Below are 15,609 nucleotides of genomic sequence, written 5' to 3'. Positions count from 1 at the left end.
CACCATCTTGGTTGGGTTACTTTGCATACTCGTTCCTGATTGGATGGTGGGCATGGCTTGTGGGTATAGTGGAAGTACAGTCAATTACCATGTTTCTCTTTTATTAGATAGAATACTTGTCTCCTGCTTTGAAAATTGTCTGTTTATAAACTTTTCTCACACCCTTATCAAATCCTATCTAATAATAGACAAACATGGTAATTAACTGTACCTCTGACACGCTTCCCATTGGCTAATCAGGGCGATATGCAAATTAACTGTCAACCAAGATGGCAGCCAGCAACCAGGCAGCTGAAGCAAACAGGAGGCTTGCTTGCTCCAGTGATGGAGGAAGCCAAGGTTCCCCACCTGCTGCTGCTGGCCTCTGAGCTGCAGTCTAAGCAAGATTGTTGCAATTATAGAAGCTAAACAAGCTCCAGAAACCTGCATTCAGCAAGCTTCGGGCTCAGACCTTAGAGCGGCAGTGATGGCAACAATGTTTCAATTATAGAATCCAAACAAACCAAGATCCCTGCTTTAGGAGCTGAGGTCTCAGAGCTGGAGCCGAGACTCATAGCTAAAGCTAGCTCTCAGTTCCAGTGACAGGAGGCTGGCCAGGCACCCCAGTGGGGTCCCCCACCCTAATCCAGGACACGCTTCAGGGCAAACCAGCTGGCCCCCACACGGACACCAGGCCTCTATCCTATATAGTAAAAGGGTAATATGCCTCCCAGCACTGGGATCAGTGGAGCCGCGAGGCCTCCTGGCACTGGGATCAGTGGAGCCGCGAGACCTCCTGCCTGGGATGAGCGGAGCAGCGAGGCCTCCCAGCACCAGGATCAGCTGAGCAGCGAGGCCTCATTGCCCCGGTGTCAAGCAGAGCCGCGAGGCCTCCCAGCACTGGGATCAGTGGAGCCGCGAGGCCTCCCAGCACCGGGATCAGCGTGACAGGGGGCAGCGCCCAAACCCCCTGATTGCCCTGCGGCTCTGTGTGTGACAGGGGGCGGGCCACAACCTCCCTGTCCGCCCTGCTCTGTTTGTGACAGGGGAAGGCGCCCCAACCCCCTGATTGGCCCTGCTCTGTGCTTGATAGAGGGGAGCTCCCCAACCCCCTGATTGGCCCTGCTCTGTGTGTGACAGGGTGCGGCGCCCTAACCCCCCCATGGGCCCTGCTCTGTGTGTCATGGGGTGGAGTCGCAACCTCCCCATCGGCCCTGCCCTGAGTGTGACAAGGGGTAGTGCCCCAACCCCCTGATCTGCCCTGCTCTGAGTCCGACCAGGGGCTGCGGGGCAGGCACCTAGGGATTGGACCTGCCCTCTGCCACCCAGGAGCAGGCCTAAGCCAGCAGGTTGTTATCTCCCCTCCCGAGGGGTCCCAGACTGTGAGAGGGCACAAGTGGGGCTGAGGGACACTCCCCTTGCCAGTGCACAAATTTTTGTGCACCAGGCCCCTAGTATATATATATATTTGGGGGTGTGGGGTGGAATGGGGATACTGATTTGTAGGTAGTATTTTAATATTGTGGTATTATTGCCTTATTGGCATATGGGTTACAAAGTAATTCTTCCAATATTGGGGTCTACATAAATGATTGACTTACAAGTGATGCATGGCTCAAGCTGGACCAATACAAAGTCGTTCATTGGGAATATGAAAGAAACTTAGAACACAGATAGATTGAGTCTGGGAATTATGTTTATGACTAGGCTCCAGAAGTCTCCAGGGGTGTCCTGGTTCCTTCACTTTTGATGTCAGCTCTTCTTTTGAGTATGTAAAATATCCCAATATTTTAAAATACCCACCTACTTAAAAATTATTATGATGCAATTTGGTATTGATTTCTTATGGCTTATAATCACAAAAGACATTTTAAAAATGACTTAAATATACAACCTTCAAATTTCTGGCTTGGGAAATTAGTCTGATCATGGTGCCATTAACCCAAATAGGGATTTTAAAAAATATATATATCCGATGAGAGAGAAACATCGATCAGCTGCCTCCTGCACACTCCCCACTGGGATATGCCCACAACCAAGGTACATGTCCTTGACTGGAATTGAACCTGGGACCCTTCAGTCTGTAGGCCGGTGCTCTATCCACTCAGCCAAACCAGTTAGGGCCAAAATAGGGATTATAGGAGAGTAGGAGGGCGTAACATTTGAGGAGAGGTGAATGGTGCAGTTTTGGACATGTTGACCTATGCTATTCATAGAAGTGAACTCATAGGATCTGTGGGTGAGAAGAGATTCAAGGAGGAGGAAATAGTTAACAGAATGAATAAAAGGCCTGATTTCAAGGAGGGAGTACTTAACAGGTCAAGTAATATCTGTCAGTGAGGGGTCATAAGTGACCATAGCCTGGTCAGGGGATGGAAAATTGGAGAAAGTCTTGGAGTAAATGGCATATTAGAATGTGGAGAGTGAAAGTAGAGCATCATTGTGAGGAACTTCGCATGAAAAGAAGCAGAGAGATAACATGACATCTAGAAAGGGATGTGAAGTTTGGGAGGAGCTGATTAAATGTGTTGGAGACTAAATGTTTACATGTGAAGGAAAAAGAACAGAAGAAGCAGCATAAGCAAAAGAGAACATGACTTCCTGTAGACAGGGAATGGGGCAGAACACAGATAAAGTCGTTATTCTAAGAAGGAATGAGAATAAAGATGTTTTGCAACATTGCAATTAATTATACATTGTTTAAGACATGCTATGAAGTATGTACAAAGTAATAAGAGATTATAAAAGAGAGAGCTATTAAATTTGTGCCTGTGATGTCAGGAAGACTTCATACATCTGATGAAGTTCATTTGATCTGTAACTGACTGACTGTATATTTGTGTAGCCTGAATACTCAGGGAACCATACACTGAAGCTTTGTCACTTCATAGTCCTTGGGATCAAGGATTTTGTAGACTTGATGCAGTTTTTGGGCCCTTTCCCTCAATTATATTGAAATATGATCATGGTACAGAAAATAAATCTTGCTAACCTTACACTTTTTCCATATCTCTGTACACAAATTCCACAAGGAAAATCTCATTTCTTTAGAAGAGTTACCCTATGAGTCAAACTTCTCTTGCAATACCCCCAACTTTTTTCTACATTATGGCATACAGAAGAAAAATAATAGTATTTATTCTGCACACTGGGGTGAACAGACATCTCACAAAAGGAGTTCCTGCCAGACTGCACTAAGGGCTTCAATATTTTGAACGAACCAGAACGCCCCTATAACTTACTTGGTGTGCTATGACATACCAGTTGAGATTTCTGCTCCAGGATGCCCTCTTCCACATTTTTATTTTATTTTAGTTTAGTTTCCTTCCTATTATTAAAATCTTTACCAAAACGATTCAATATGTAAAATGGAAGGATGTTTAAATATAAAAAGCAGATGGTTTACTGTTTCCTTACATCTCTCCTTTATAAATGTGTGTGTTACTTTAAAGAACCATCTGTATTTAAATATATTTTATAGGTCTCTAAATTATCTCACTGAAAGTTCTTTCTTGTTTTTCACTATGTCAAATCTGAGATAGGTGTCATAGCATATTCTTGACTCAGAAACTGTAGATATTTCTTTCACAAGTTAGAGTGGTGCAATGCTGGGAGAAAATATGTTCATTACACTAGAAATTATATTGCAGTATATACTTAATATTTTGATAAGTAAAGTTCAGTATAAAAAATCCTTCATATATCCTGGTAGGAAATAAGTTATATTTGTTCTTTGATATTCTAAATGCATTCTAGGCCATTTTCCCATGGACAGACGCTTTTGTGAAATACGATTTTTATAATTTTTAAACAAACTCTCATTTTTAGTTTTGTATAATGTTATGTTTGGTCTCTGGAGGTTAAGAAGTATCAATAACTGTTAATGCCCTTTATATTTAGAGAAGTTATAGGAATTTAAGAACTTGGTCTTTCTTGTTTAAATTGTAACAAGAAGAAAAATATAGGAATGTATTATGCAAGAAGTGTTGAATTGTATGGGAAATTGTGTTTAAGGCCTACTGTAGATCTATGTCAATGTCTGTGAAAGAGAGGATAATTAGTGCCTGCACTCTCAGTCATATCAGACTAAAGGTAATGGGGTGTAAGAAATGGTTCATTAGGCTCTCTCAAGTACTTTTACTGTGTCCATACTATTTATACCAGCAGCAAAAATTCAGTATTTAAAACCAAGCTAAAGCATTAGTCTTAGATTCTTCAATATGAGAAATAACATTGAGTAATGATCCCTTGAAGTCCAATGAAAAAAATGTATATAAAAAACCTACACAGTGTTTATTGGCTTATATGTCACCCACACTGAATATTGCAATGCCAGATTTCCTCCCTTTTGACTGTGGGCTTCACACCTGGTGTGTATCCAGGAGTTTGGAGCGGAGGAAGAGGTGAAGACAGAAACCATTTTGCTAAACACAGTCACTGTCTACATGAATTTTTAAAAATTTATCTTTATTGTTGAAAGTATTACATATGTCCCCGCCCCACGTATTAACCCCCTCCCCAGGCCTTCACTGCACTATTGTCTGTGTCCATGGGTATGCATAGCCTATATAATAAAAGGGTAATATGCAAATTATCCCCTCAACTGGGAGTTCCACCAGAGTTCAACCAGGGGGTGGGGCTGGCTTGCCAACTACCCACGCCCCTGCCCCCTGCTGACCTGCCTCTCACATCCCCCTCCCTCCCCGGGCCGGCCCAATTGGCCTGATCAGCCCGATTAGGGCGGGCTGGCTGGACCCAACCTGTGCACGAATTCGTGCACCGGGCCTCTAGTATGCATATAAGTTCTTTGGTTAATCTCCCCCCGCCCTTCCCTCTGAAGTACGCCAGTCTGTTGCATGCTTCAATGTCTCTGGATCTATTTTGTTCATCAGTTTATTTTGTTCACTAGATTGCACATACAAGTGAGATCATGTGATACTTGTCTTTCTATGACTGGCTTATTTCATTGAGCATAATACTCTATAGGTTCCTCCATGCTGTCTTCAAGGGTAAGAGATCCTTCTTTGTTTTCAGTTGCATAGTGTTTCATTGTGTGAATGTACCACAATTTTTTTATTTGTGATTGGTGTTTCAGACTTCTTAGGATATATTTCTAAATATGGGATCATTGGGTCAAATGGCAGTTCCATTTTTAGTTTTTTTTTGTTTTTTTTTTTTTAGAAAACACCACACTAGTTTCCATGGTGATTGTATCAGTCTGCATTTTCATCAGCAGTGAACTAGGGTTCCTTTTTCTCTACATCTTTCCCAGCACTTGTTGTTTGTTGACTTATTGATGGTAGCTATTCTGGCAGGTGTGAAGTCGTACCTCATTGTCATTTTAATTTGCACCTCTCTGATAATTAATGACATTGAGCGTTTTTTTCATGTTTCTTGGCCATTTGTATGCCCTCTTTGGAGACGTGTCTATTCAAGTCCTCTGCCCATTTTTTAATTGGGTTGTTTGTCTTCCTTTTGTTGAGTTGTATTTTAATTGGAAAGGAATTTTGTTGCCAAATGTCTTCTTACCTGGGATGGAATGGGGAGTAGATGGAAGAAGCAAGCAATAATGAGGCCTGTGGATAGATATGAAAATTTGGTCAATTAATTGGGTCAGCTTCTTCAGATGTTTGATTCCTTCCTAAGCCTTTCTGGTAGCTTGGCACAAGTAGTGGAAACAGCTCTACCCTACCTTCCTATGTAGTTCTTTGAGGGCAGTGATATGTGAATAGTGGCTCTGTGGCACCATGTGCAATTCTGAGTAAATGTTTTGCCTGTTTGGTGTAATAAGAGAGGAAGAAAAGAAACAGAAAATATATAGGAACTGCTTATTCCTTTGTGCACAAAAAGAGACCCTATTTCATACATCACTTTTGAGGCTTGATTGATCTGATGAAGAAGATACAAAATGAAAATCAAATACTTTTGGTCACTGAAATGGTCAACTGCCAGCAGATATTTTGGTCAAATAAATGCCAAGAAACTAGTTTGAGAAATTTTTTAATGAAATTGGTTACTTTGAGAAACTTTGCCTTGCTTCAAATACATGTTTCTGAAATGGTAAAATTTCAAAATAGTGAGAAAGTTTAAAAATTTCATTTTTCAATTACTCTTTATGTACAATATTATATTAGTTTCAAGTATACAACCCAGTGATTAGATATTTATATAACTTATGAAGTGATCACTCTAATAAATCTAGTACCCACCTGATGCCATAAAAGGGTAATATGCTAATTAGACCAGGTCGACTGGCCATCTTCCGGATGTCTGACTTCCTTCCAGACAAAGCCTTGGTGGTGGGGGCTGAGGCAGAGGCAGTTAGGGGTGAGATCAGGCTGGCAGGGGGTTAGGGGCGATCAGGCCGGCAGGGGAGGGCAGTTGGGGGTGACCAGGTCGGCAGGGGAGGGCAGTTGGGGGCGAACTGGCCAGCAGAGGAGGGCAGTTGGGGGTGAACTGGCCAGCAGAGGAGGGCAGTTGTGGGCAACCAGCTGGCAGGGTAGGGCAGTTGTGGGCAACCAGGCCAGCAGGGGAGGACAGTGGGGGCATTAGCCAAGCAGGCAGGTGAGTGGTTAGGAGCCCCCAACTGCCCTCCCCTGCCGGCCTGGTCACCCACAGTGGTCCCAGATTGGAGAAGGTGCAGGCTGGGCTGAGGGACACCCTTGTGCACAAATTTTGTGCACCAGGCCTCTAGAATAATTATACTATTGACTCTATTCCCTATGTAGTAGTTTACATTCGCAAGACTAGTCTACAACTACCAATTTGTACTTCTTAATCTCCTCACCTTTTACACCCAGTTCCCCAGTGCACCCCCACTCCCAGTTCCCTGTCCCAGCCCAGACCCAAGGGCCTCAGCAGGGTCTGGAAAGGAGGTGAAGGTTGCCGGGCCAGGCGTGGAAGGAACGGATGCCACTGCTGCTGTTGGCACCTCACCACTGTGTGGTTCCCCGCCGCCCCGCTCCTCCTTCCCTCGCTATGCCGCCACTGTGGTGGGCGGGTGGCCCCAGGGAAGGGAGAGGACAGGAGTGAGACAAACACTTGTGTCGAGGGCTGACTTTCAGTAGATTACAGTGAGGGTGCTGCTCTGCTACATATAAAAACCCAACCCAGAAGCAGGTCTCTATGAATGGTTTAGCACCAGTGGCTGATGGGGGCTGCGGGAGGTTGGCTGTGGGAGCACACTGACCACCAGGGGGCAGCTCCTGCATTGAGTGTCTGCCCCCTGGTGGTCAGTGCGCATCATAGCAACTGGTTGACTGGTTGTTCCAGTGGTTCAGTCGTAATGGTCACTTAGGCTTTTATATATATAGCTGGGCACTTAGGTTGTTTCCACATCTTGGCTATTGTAAATAATGCTGCAGAAAACATATGGATGCATATGTCTTTTCAATTTAGTGTTTTGGGTTTCTTTGGATAAATAACTAGAAGTGCAATTGCTGGGTCCTTCATTATCTCTTGTTATAGCCTTTTTAAAAATTGAACTTATTAGGTGACATTGGTTTGCAAAACCATACAGGTTTCAGTATAGCTCAATAAAACATCTGCATACAGCATCACGTGCCCATTGCCCCAAGTATAGTTTCTTTTCCTCCCCATTTTCTTCCCCTTTTCCCACCTCCATCTCACCCCCACTTTCCCTCTAGTTATCACCCCACTGTTGACAGTGTTTGTGTTATGCATATTTTTTTGTTAATCCATTCACACTCTTTAATCTAGTCCCCAAACCTTCCTCCCTTCTGACAGCAATCAGTCTGTTCCATGTATCCATACCTCTGTTTCTTTTTTGTTCATCAGTTTATTTTGTTCACTAGATTCCACATATATGTGAGATTATGTGGTATTTGTCTTTCTCTAACTGGCTTATTTCACTTAGTATAATAATCTACAGATCCATCCATGCTGTTGACAAAAGGTAAGATTTCCTTTTTTATGGCTGAGTAGTATTCCATAGTGTAAATGTACCACAGCTCTTTTATCCACTCATCTACTGATGGCACTTAGACTGTTTGCAGATTTTAACTATTGTAAATAATGCTGCTATGAACATAGGGGTGCATATATTCTTTTGAATTGGTGCTTTAGGTTTCTTCATATATATGCCAAGAAGTGGAATCTCTGGGTCATAGGGCAGTTCCATTTTTAATTTTTTTAGGACCCTCCATACCGTTTTCCAATCTGCTTTTCTCCATATCCTCACCAGCATTTGTTTGTTGATTTATTGATGGTGGCCATTCTGGCAGGTGTGAGGCGATATCTCATTGTGTTTTTAATTTGCATCTCTCTGATTATTAGTGAAGTTTTGAGTATTTTTTCATGTCTATTGGCCATCTGTATGTCCTCTTTGGAGAAGTGTCTGCTCAGGTCCTTTGCCCATTTTTTAATTGGGTTGTTTGTGTTAAGTTGTAAAAGTTCTTTATATATTTTGCAAATTAACCCCTTATCAGATGTATCATTGGCAAATATGTTCTCCCATTTAGTGGCTTTCCTTTTCATTTTGTTGATAGTTTCTTTTGCTGTGCAAAGCTTTTTAGTTTGATATAGTTTCCTTTATTTATTTTTTCCATTGTTTCCCTTACCCTATGAAACATATCTGTAAAAATATTGCTATGAGAGATGACTGAGGTTTTACTGCCCATGTTTTCTTCTACGATTTTTATGGTTTCATGACTTACATTTAAGTCTTTTATCCATTTTTGAGTATAGTCTTGTGTATGGTGTAAGTAGGTGGTTTAGTTTCATTTTTTGCATGTATTTGTCCAATTTTCCCAATACCATTTATTGAAGAGACTGTCTTTACTCCATTGTATGCTCTTGCCTCCTTTGTCAAATACTAATTGACCATAAAGGTGTGGGTTTTATTTCTGGGCTCTTTGTCCTGTTCCATTGATCTATATGCCTTTTCTCATGCGAATACCAGACTGTTTTGATTACAGTGGCCTTGTAGTATAGTTTGGTATCAGATAGTGTGATACCACCAACTTTGTTTTTCTTTCTTAAGATTGCTGAGGCTATTTGGGTCTTTTTTGTTTGTTTGTTCCATATAAATTTTTGGAATATTTGTTCTAGATCTGTGAAATATGCCATTGGTATTTTAATCAAAATTGAGGTGAATCTATAGATTGCTTTGGCTAGTATGAACATTTTAATGATGTTAATTCTTCCAATCATGAACACAGTATATGCTTCTGCTTATTTGTATCTTCCTCAGTTCCTTTCTTCAGTATCATACAGTTTTCTGAGTACAGATCTTTTACCTCCTTGATTGAATTTTATTTATTTATTTATTTATTTATTTATTGATTTATTTATTTATTGTGTGTTAATCCTCACTAGAGGATATATTTTCCATTGATTTTTAAATATTATTTTGTTAATCCTCACCAGAGGGTATTTTTCCATTGATTTTTAGAGAGAGTGGAAAGGAGGGGTAGAGACAGAGAGAGAGACATCGATGTGAGAGAGAGACATCGATTGGTTGTCTCCCCACAGGAGCTCCAACCAGAGCTAGGGATGGAGCCTGCAACTGAGGTACGTGCCCTTGACCAGAATCGAACCTGGGACCCTTCAGTCTGCAGGCCGACACTCTATCCACTGAGGCAAACTGGTTAAGGCCCATTGATTTGATTTTTTTTTCGAGAGAGAGATTGGTTTCCTCCTGCATGGGCCCTGACCAGGGTTGGGATTTGAGCCAGCAACTGAGGTACCTGCCCTTGTCCAGAATCAAACCTATCTACTGAGCCAAACCAGCTAAGGCTTCTTTTTATTTTATTTTATTTTCTCTTTGATTAAATGTATTACTAGGTACCTTATTTTGTTGTTGTTGCTGCAGCAGTAAATGGGATTGTTTCCTTAATTTCCATTTCTGATATTTCATTATTGGTGTATAAAAATGCCACCAAGTTCTGAATATTGAATTTGTATCCCGCTACTTTGCCAAATTCATTTGTTAGAGCTAGTAGTTTTTTGGTGGAGTCCTTAGGGTTTCCTATGTCATCTGCAAATGACTTTTAGTTCCTCCTTTCCTAATTGGATGCCTTTTATTTTTGCTTCTTGTCTGCTTGCTGTGGCTAAGATTTCCAATACTATGTTGCCATGGGCAACTTTGGGTTTATTTTGTTTCAGACTCTCTATGCTTCCTGGACTTGTATGTCTGTTTCCTTCACCAGGTTAGGAAAGTTTTCAGCAGCCCTTCATCTCACTAAGCCATAATTCCCACTGATTTTCATAGCCAGAAGTTATGGGAACTTTTCTTCCTGACACTGGAACCCAGGGCTTGGGTGATTGATGTGGTGATGGAACTCCTTCCTTTTCAGGGTGGGGGTGGGGTGGACTTCCACAGCTGGGATATCCTTCCCGACTTTTAACTGCCACAGGTGGGTGTGAGACAAACCCATTCTGTGTCTCCTTCCTTTATAATCTCAACAAAGCTCCTTCTGTATATTCTTATAGGATTTCTGTTTAATTAGATTTCAGGCAGTTCAGTAGTTTAGTTGTAATTTTGAAGTGGTCATGATAGAAGGTTAGGACAGCATTTATCTACTTTGCCATCTTGACAGGAAGCCTTCATTTCTTCTTAATCAGTTGTGTTTAAAACACTCTTTTTAATATTGCAATGTTTCTAAGCTGAGGGGATAGACAAAATTAATGTGATAGATAAACACATGGATATATTATATAAAATTACTTTGAAAAAATGAATACATTTTAGTTGTTCTGTAGTTGAGTTGTAATTTTGATGTGTGGTTGTGGGAGGATGCAAGTATGGCATTTACCTACACTGCCATCTTGACTGGCAGGAGGGGGAGATGTTTCTTGATAGGCAAAAATTACAGTGTGTGTGTGTATGTGTATTTATGACTACCTGTTACTTTACATAAGACTGGACTTGTCTTCGTTTACTCTCAAACTATGTCAGGAAATTAGGACATAAATGGTTAGGTAAAAATTATCATTGGGAAATGTGTATAATTACTCAATGTCTTTTATTACATACTAGAAGCCCGGTGCACAAAATTCGTGTACAGGTGCAGTCCCTAGGCCTGGCTGGCAATCAAAGTGCAAGCATCTGGTGTGGAAGGGCAGGTCCCAACTGACCTCTGGGCCCTAGGCAGCACCTGGGTCCCTGGAACCCTGTGCGCCCCGCTTCACCTGAGTCACGGGGCCTGAGTCCCCATGGGGAGATGCAGTGAGCGTGACCAGTTGCCGTGGGCTGGGGCACAGTGTGGGCCTCTGGGCAGCCCAGCAGTGCTACATGGAAGCTGAGGAGGCAGCGCACTCTCTCCAGGCCGGTCTTGCAGACTGGCTCCTGCGCGAACCCACAGGAAGCTCGACCAGCCCCTGTCCTAGCAGCTGTGGCCTGGCTCACCTGGAAGAGGCCACGTGGGTGTGGGGCGGGCTCCTCGTGGGTGCCCAGCACCTGAGCACAGTGGGTTTCCTCGGTGCATGAGCCTTGGCGTCCAGGGGGAGGGTAGCAAGGTGAATGAGAGCGAGCTCGGCAGACACCCTATATCCTCACCACACCTCCGTCCCCATCACCTCCACCCCCAGGTAGCTGATGAGAGGTCGCAGTGCCCCTCACCCCCACCCCACACAAGCACCGTGGGAGGTTGGTCACCGCAGGAGGTTGGTCGCCGCCACCCACCCCCAGGTCTCCGCCCCATCATGGGGCCTGGCCCTGATTGGGTGATCAGGGTTTGCCAGCCACTGGTCGCCGTCTGCAGGGCAATAGGTCTGGGCTAGGCCTCCCGCCTGGCTTTCCTCAGTGCCTGGGAGCTGGGCGGTGGCCCCACCCCCCTCCGCCACCACTGGTTGCCATTTGCAGGGTGATCAGTGGGGCGAACGGGCCCCTGCTTGCACCTGCCTTGGCCTGGCGCTGCCCACTCACCTGCTCTACCATCCCGCTGCAGTCTTGCTCTCGTTGAGGCCCATCGGGGCCGGCTTTGCCTCCACTGCCGCCCGCTGTCAGCACTGTGTCGCTGACGTCCACCATGTTCTGAGCCGCCCCCTGGTGGTCAGCGCACATCATAGCGAGTGGTTGAACTCCCGGTCGAGGGGACAATTTGCATATTAGGCTTTCCCCTAACCGCCTCTGCCTGCCGGCCTGATCGCCTCCTAACTGCTCCCCAAAGGCCTGATCGTCCTTAACTGCCCTCCTGGGTCGACCTGATCTCCCCTAACTGCCCTACCCTGCTGGCCTGATCTCCCCTAACTGCCTCTGCCTCAGCCCCTGCCACTGTGGCTTTGTCCAGAAGGACGTATGGCTGGATGTCCAGAAGATGTCTGGTCTAATTAGCATATTACCTTTTTATTAGTATAGATTAGGAGTTTCAAATCGGATTAAAAGTTTCAACATGAAAATAAAACCCCCTTGAACTAAGATTTTTAAATGGTTATAGCTCTTATAAAACAGCAACAATTACCAAATACTCCTTTATATATAAAATTTCTCCAGCTTTATTGAGATATAATTGACATATAAAATTGTGTAAGTTTAAGGTGTACTCCATGTTGATTTGATAGAGGTATGTGTTGAGAAACAATTACTGCAATAAAGTTAGTTAACATATCTATCACCTCACATAATTACCATTTTTATTTTGTGTTAAGAAATTTTAAGATTTACTCTCTTAGCAACTTTGAAGTATATAACACAGTATTGTTAACTATGGTCACCATGTTGCACAAGATCTTCAGAACTGGATTATCTTAAAATTGGAAGTTTGTACCTTTTGACCATCTTCACCCATTTTCCTCATTCACCTGCCCCTTGCAACTACCAATCTACTCTCTATATGAATTAGATTCTTTTAAATTCCACATATAAGTAAGATCATACAGTACTTCTTTCTCTGTCTGGCTTATTTTATTTTGTATAATGCCCTCAAGTTACATCTATGTTGTAACAAATGGCAAGATTTCCTTTTTTATTGTATGTATACTAGTACACCACATTTTCTTTATCCATTCATTTGTTGACAGACAGGTTATTTCCATTTCCTGGCTATTGTGAATAATGTTGCAATAAACATAGTGGTGTAGATATCTCTTTAAGATAGTTATCTAATTTCCTTTGGATATATACCTAGAAGTGGAATTGTTAGGTCATATGGTAAGTTTTAATTTTTTGAGGAATCTCCATACTGTTTTTCATAGTGGCTGCACCAGTTTACATGTCTAACAATGGTGTACAAGTATTCCTTCTCTTTTGTCACATCCTGACAGCATTTATCTGTTATCTTTTTTATAACTGCCATTCTAACACATGTAGGGTAATATCTCTTGTGGTTTTGATTTGCATTTCTCTGATGATTAGTCAGGTTGAGCATCTTTTCATTTACCTGCTGATCATTTAACTACCAAATACTCCTAAGATCCTTAAAAGTTGCTGTTAATTCGCAGAGCCAGAGCAGATATACGTAAAAAAAATTTTAACATAGGATTTGGAGTCAAAAAATACGTTTCTCAATGGAAGAACAAATAGAAATATTAAAAATGGTTGCTATTGTTGTTAAGATAGCTTGTTAAAGTGATTCTTCTAATCCCCTTTTTAGCATTTCTTTTTTACAGTTTTCCATATTCTTTGGAGTTTCAAGACCATTACATTCCAAATACACTAACCCAGAAAACCTATGGAAGGTTGTTTTTTTGTCCTTCCAGGGTTGCTTGCAAAATTGTGTGGCCCAGAAGCCTAGCATTTTTCTTGCTTATTCAGGCACTAAGAATGCAAATGTTAACCTAGGATTTTTTTTTTTTTTGTGTGTGTGTGTGTGTGTGTGTGTGTGTGTGTGTGTTTCCATTGGAAAACACTTTTCCTCCTTTCACTGAGAATTGGGATTTAAACACATTAACAGCAATTAGTACCTGAGCCAAGAATTCAGGTTTTGATAAAAACTATGGTTGACATTTGCTCCTGGAAGAGAGAGTGAAAAATGGTCCATAAAGTTTCTATTAACTTCAAAAGCAGCAACATCTGCTCCAATCCACAAAGCTTCAATGTCTACCATGGAGGAAAAGAGTGCTCTTGGCATGCTAAGAATCCAGTCAGCAATCAGGTCCACCGTCTTTCTAGCTTGGCATTAAAATACTAAGGAAGAGAGCATCATTTCCAGCAAAAAATTTGGAGAAGCCTTTTAGAGTAAGATGTGAACCCAATATTATGCTTTAGACTCAGGAAGCTGGAAGTGTAGTCACCTGAAACAAGTGCTGCCAAATGCATTTATTTGTGTGTTATTGTTCCAATTTCACCTCTTCCTCCTCCTTGTTTTTTTTTTTGGGGGGGGGGGATTGGAGGGGGTACCACCAAGGATATTTGCATAATTCAGTGTAGAAGTTTGTATCCTATAACTCTTTTTAAAAATCTTTATTATTGAGAGTATTACAGATTTCTCCCCTTTTCCCCCCATTGCCCCCCTTTATCTGGTTCCCGCCCCACCCCAGGATTTTACTGCACTATTGTCTGTGAATGTGGGAAATGCATATATGCCTATAAATTCTTTGGTTAATCTCTTCCCACCTACTCCCTACCCCCTTCTCTCTGATTCATCAGTCTGTTCCATCCTTCATGCCTCTAGATTTATTTTCTATAACTCTTTTTTTTTTCTTTCAGTACACACCTTTGTAATGTACTTTAAATTTATGGACACATTTTTTCTATAACTCTTAATAGGGCTGTTTGCTGTTAGATTCACTAACTATTAAAAACAAACCCCTTCTCCAAACAATGCTGTGGTTTTCTCAGTTACATAAGTTTCCCCCCGAAAATTCAGGGGAATTCCAGACCATTTTGCAATTAGTTAAGGATTATATTTCCTTATTTTTATTAATTTTATGTGAAGTGGGATTTATCAGTGGAGCATTCATTGACACTGACTTCAATTTATTCTGATGAAACTGACTGACATCTGTGTGTGCTGTTCATCAGTCATAATTTAAACCATTCTTAATTGCATTAAATGTAAATTAAGACATTCAATTTCAGCCATTATTTTTCATAAAACACTGTGAACTGAGTTTTAGTGGGTCATGAGATCTTACATTAAAGATAAATAGGGTAAATTCAAAACTTACCATTGATGCTCATATTTCACCCTTTGTCTACTATTTTGTTGCTTACTAGATTGGAACAATTAATTTGCTCTTTGAAGAGATGATGGCTAAGGAGGACACAGTTGAAGTTTTTAACAAATGATTTTATCATTTTTAGAGCTTGCTTATGTTTTAAATCTGTGGTTTAAAAAATTATTAACATAAAAACTAAGTGATAATTTGAATTGAAAGTGCCAAACTAAGTTATTTAATTTGGGACTCATATCTTTTAATCCCTGAATTTTAAGAATTAAGGATTACATTTTCTTTCTTCTTAAAGTCTTTGTTATCCTATCTAATAAAAGAGAAACATGGTAATTGGCGTATGACCGCTACCCTTCCCATTGGCTAATCAGCGAGATATGCAAATTAACTGACAGCCAAGATGGCAACCGGCAGCCAGGAAGCTTAAACTGAACATGAGGCTTGCTTGCTTCAGTGACAGAGGACTCCAACATTCCCGCCTGCCTTGCCGGCCTCTGAGCCTGCAGTTTAAGAAACATAGTAACAAATAGAAGCTAAACAAAACTCCCTCATAGCCTG

General features: G+C 41.9%; 1 protein-coding gene across 3 annotated transcripts in view; it reads left to right on the top strand.

The window, feature by feature from the left end:
- The window catches only part of WDR41 (WD repeat domain 41), a 112,467-nt gene that overhangs the window by 14,997 nt on the left and 81,861 nt on the right, over window positions 1-15,609 (top strand). The window lies entirely within an intron of this gene.

The sequence above is a fragment of the Myotis davidii genome, unplaced genomic scaffold (genome assembly GCF_000327345.1).
Source record: "Myotis davidii unplaced genomic scaffold, ASM32734v1 scaffold44, whole genome shotgun sequence".
Classification (NCBI taxonomy): domain Eukaryota; kingdom Metazoa; phylum Chordata; class Mammalia; order Chiroptera; family Vespertilionidae; genus Myotis; species Myotis davidii.
The sequence above is the reverse complement of the archived record's forward strand: the minus strand, read 5'-3'. Positions and strand labels throughout refer to the sequence as shown.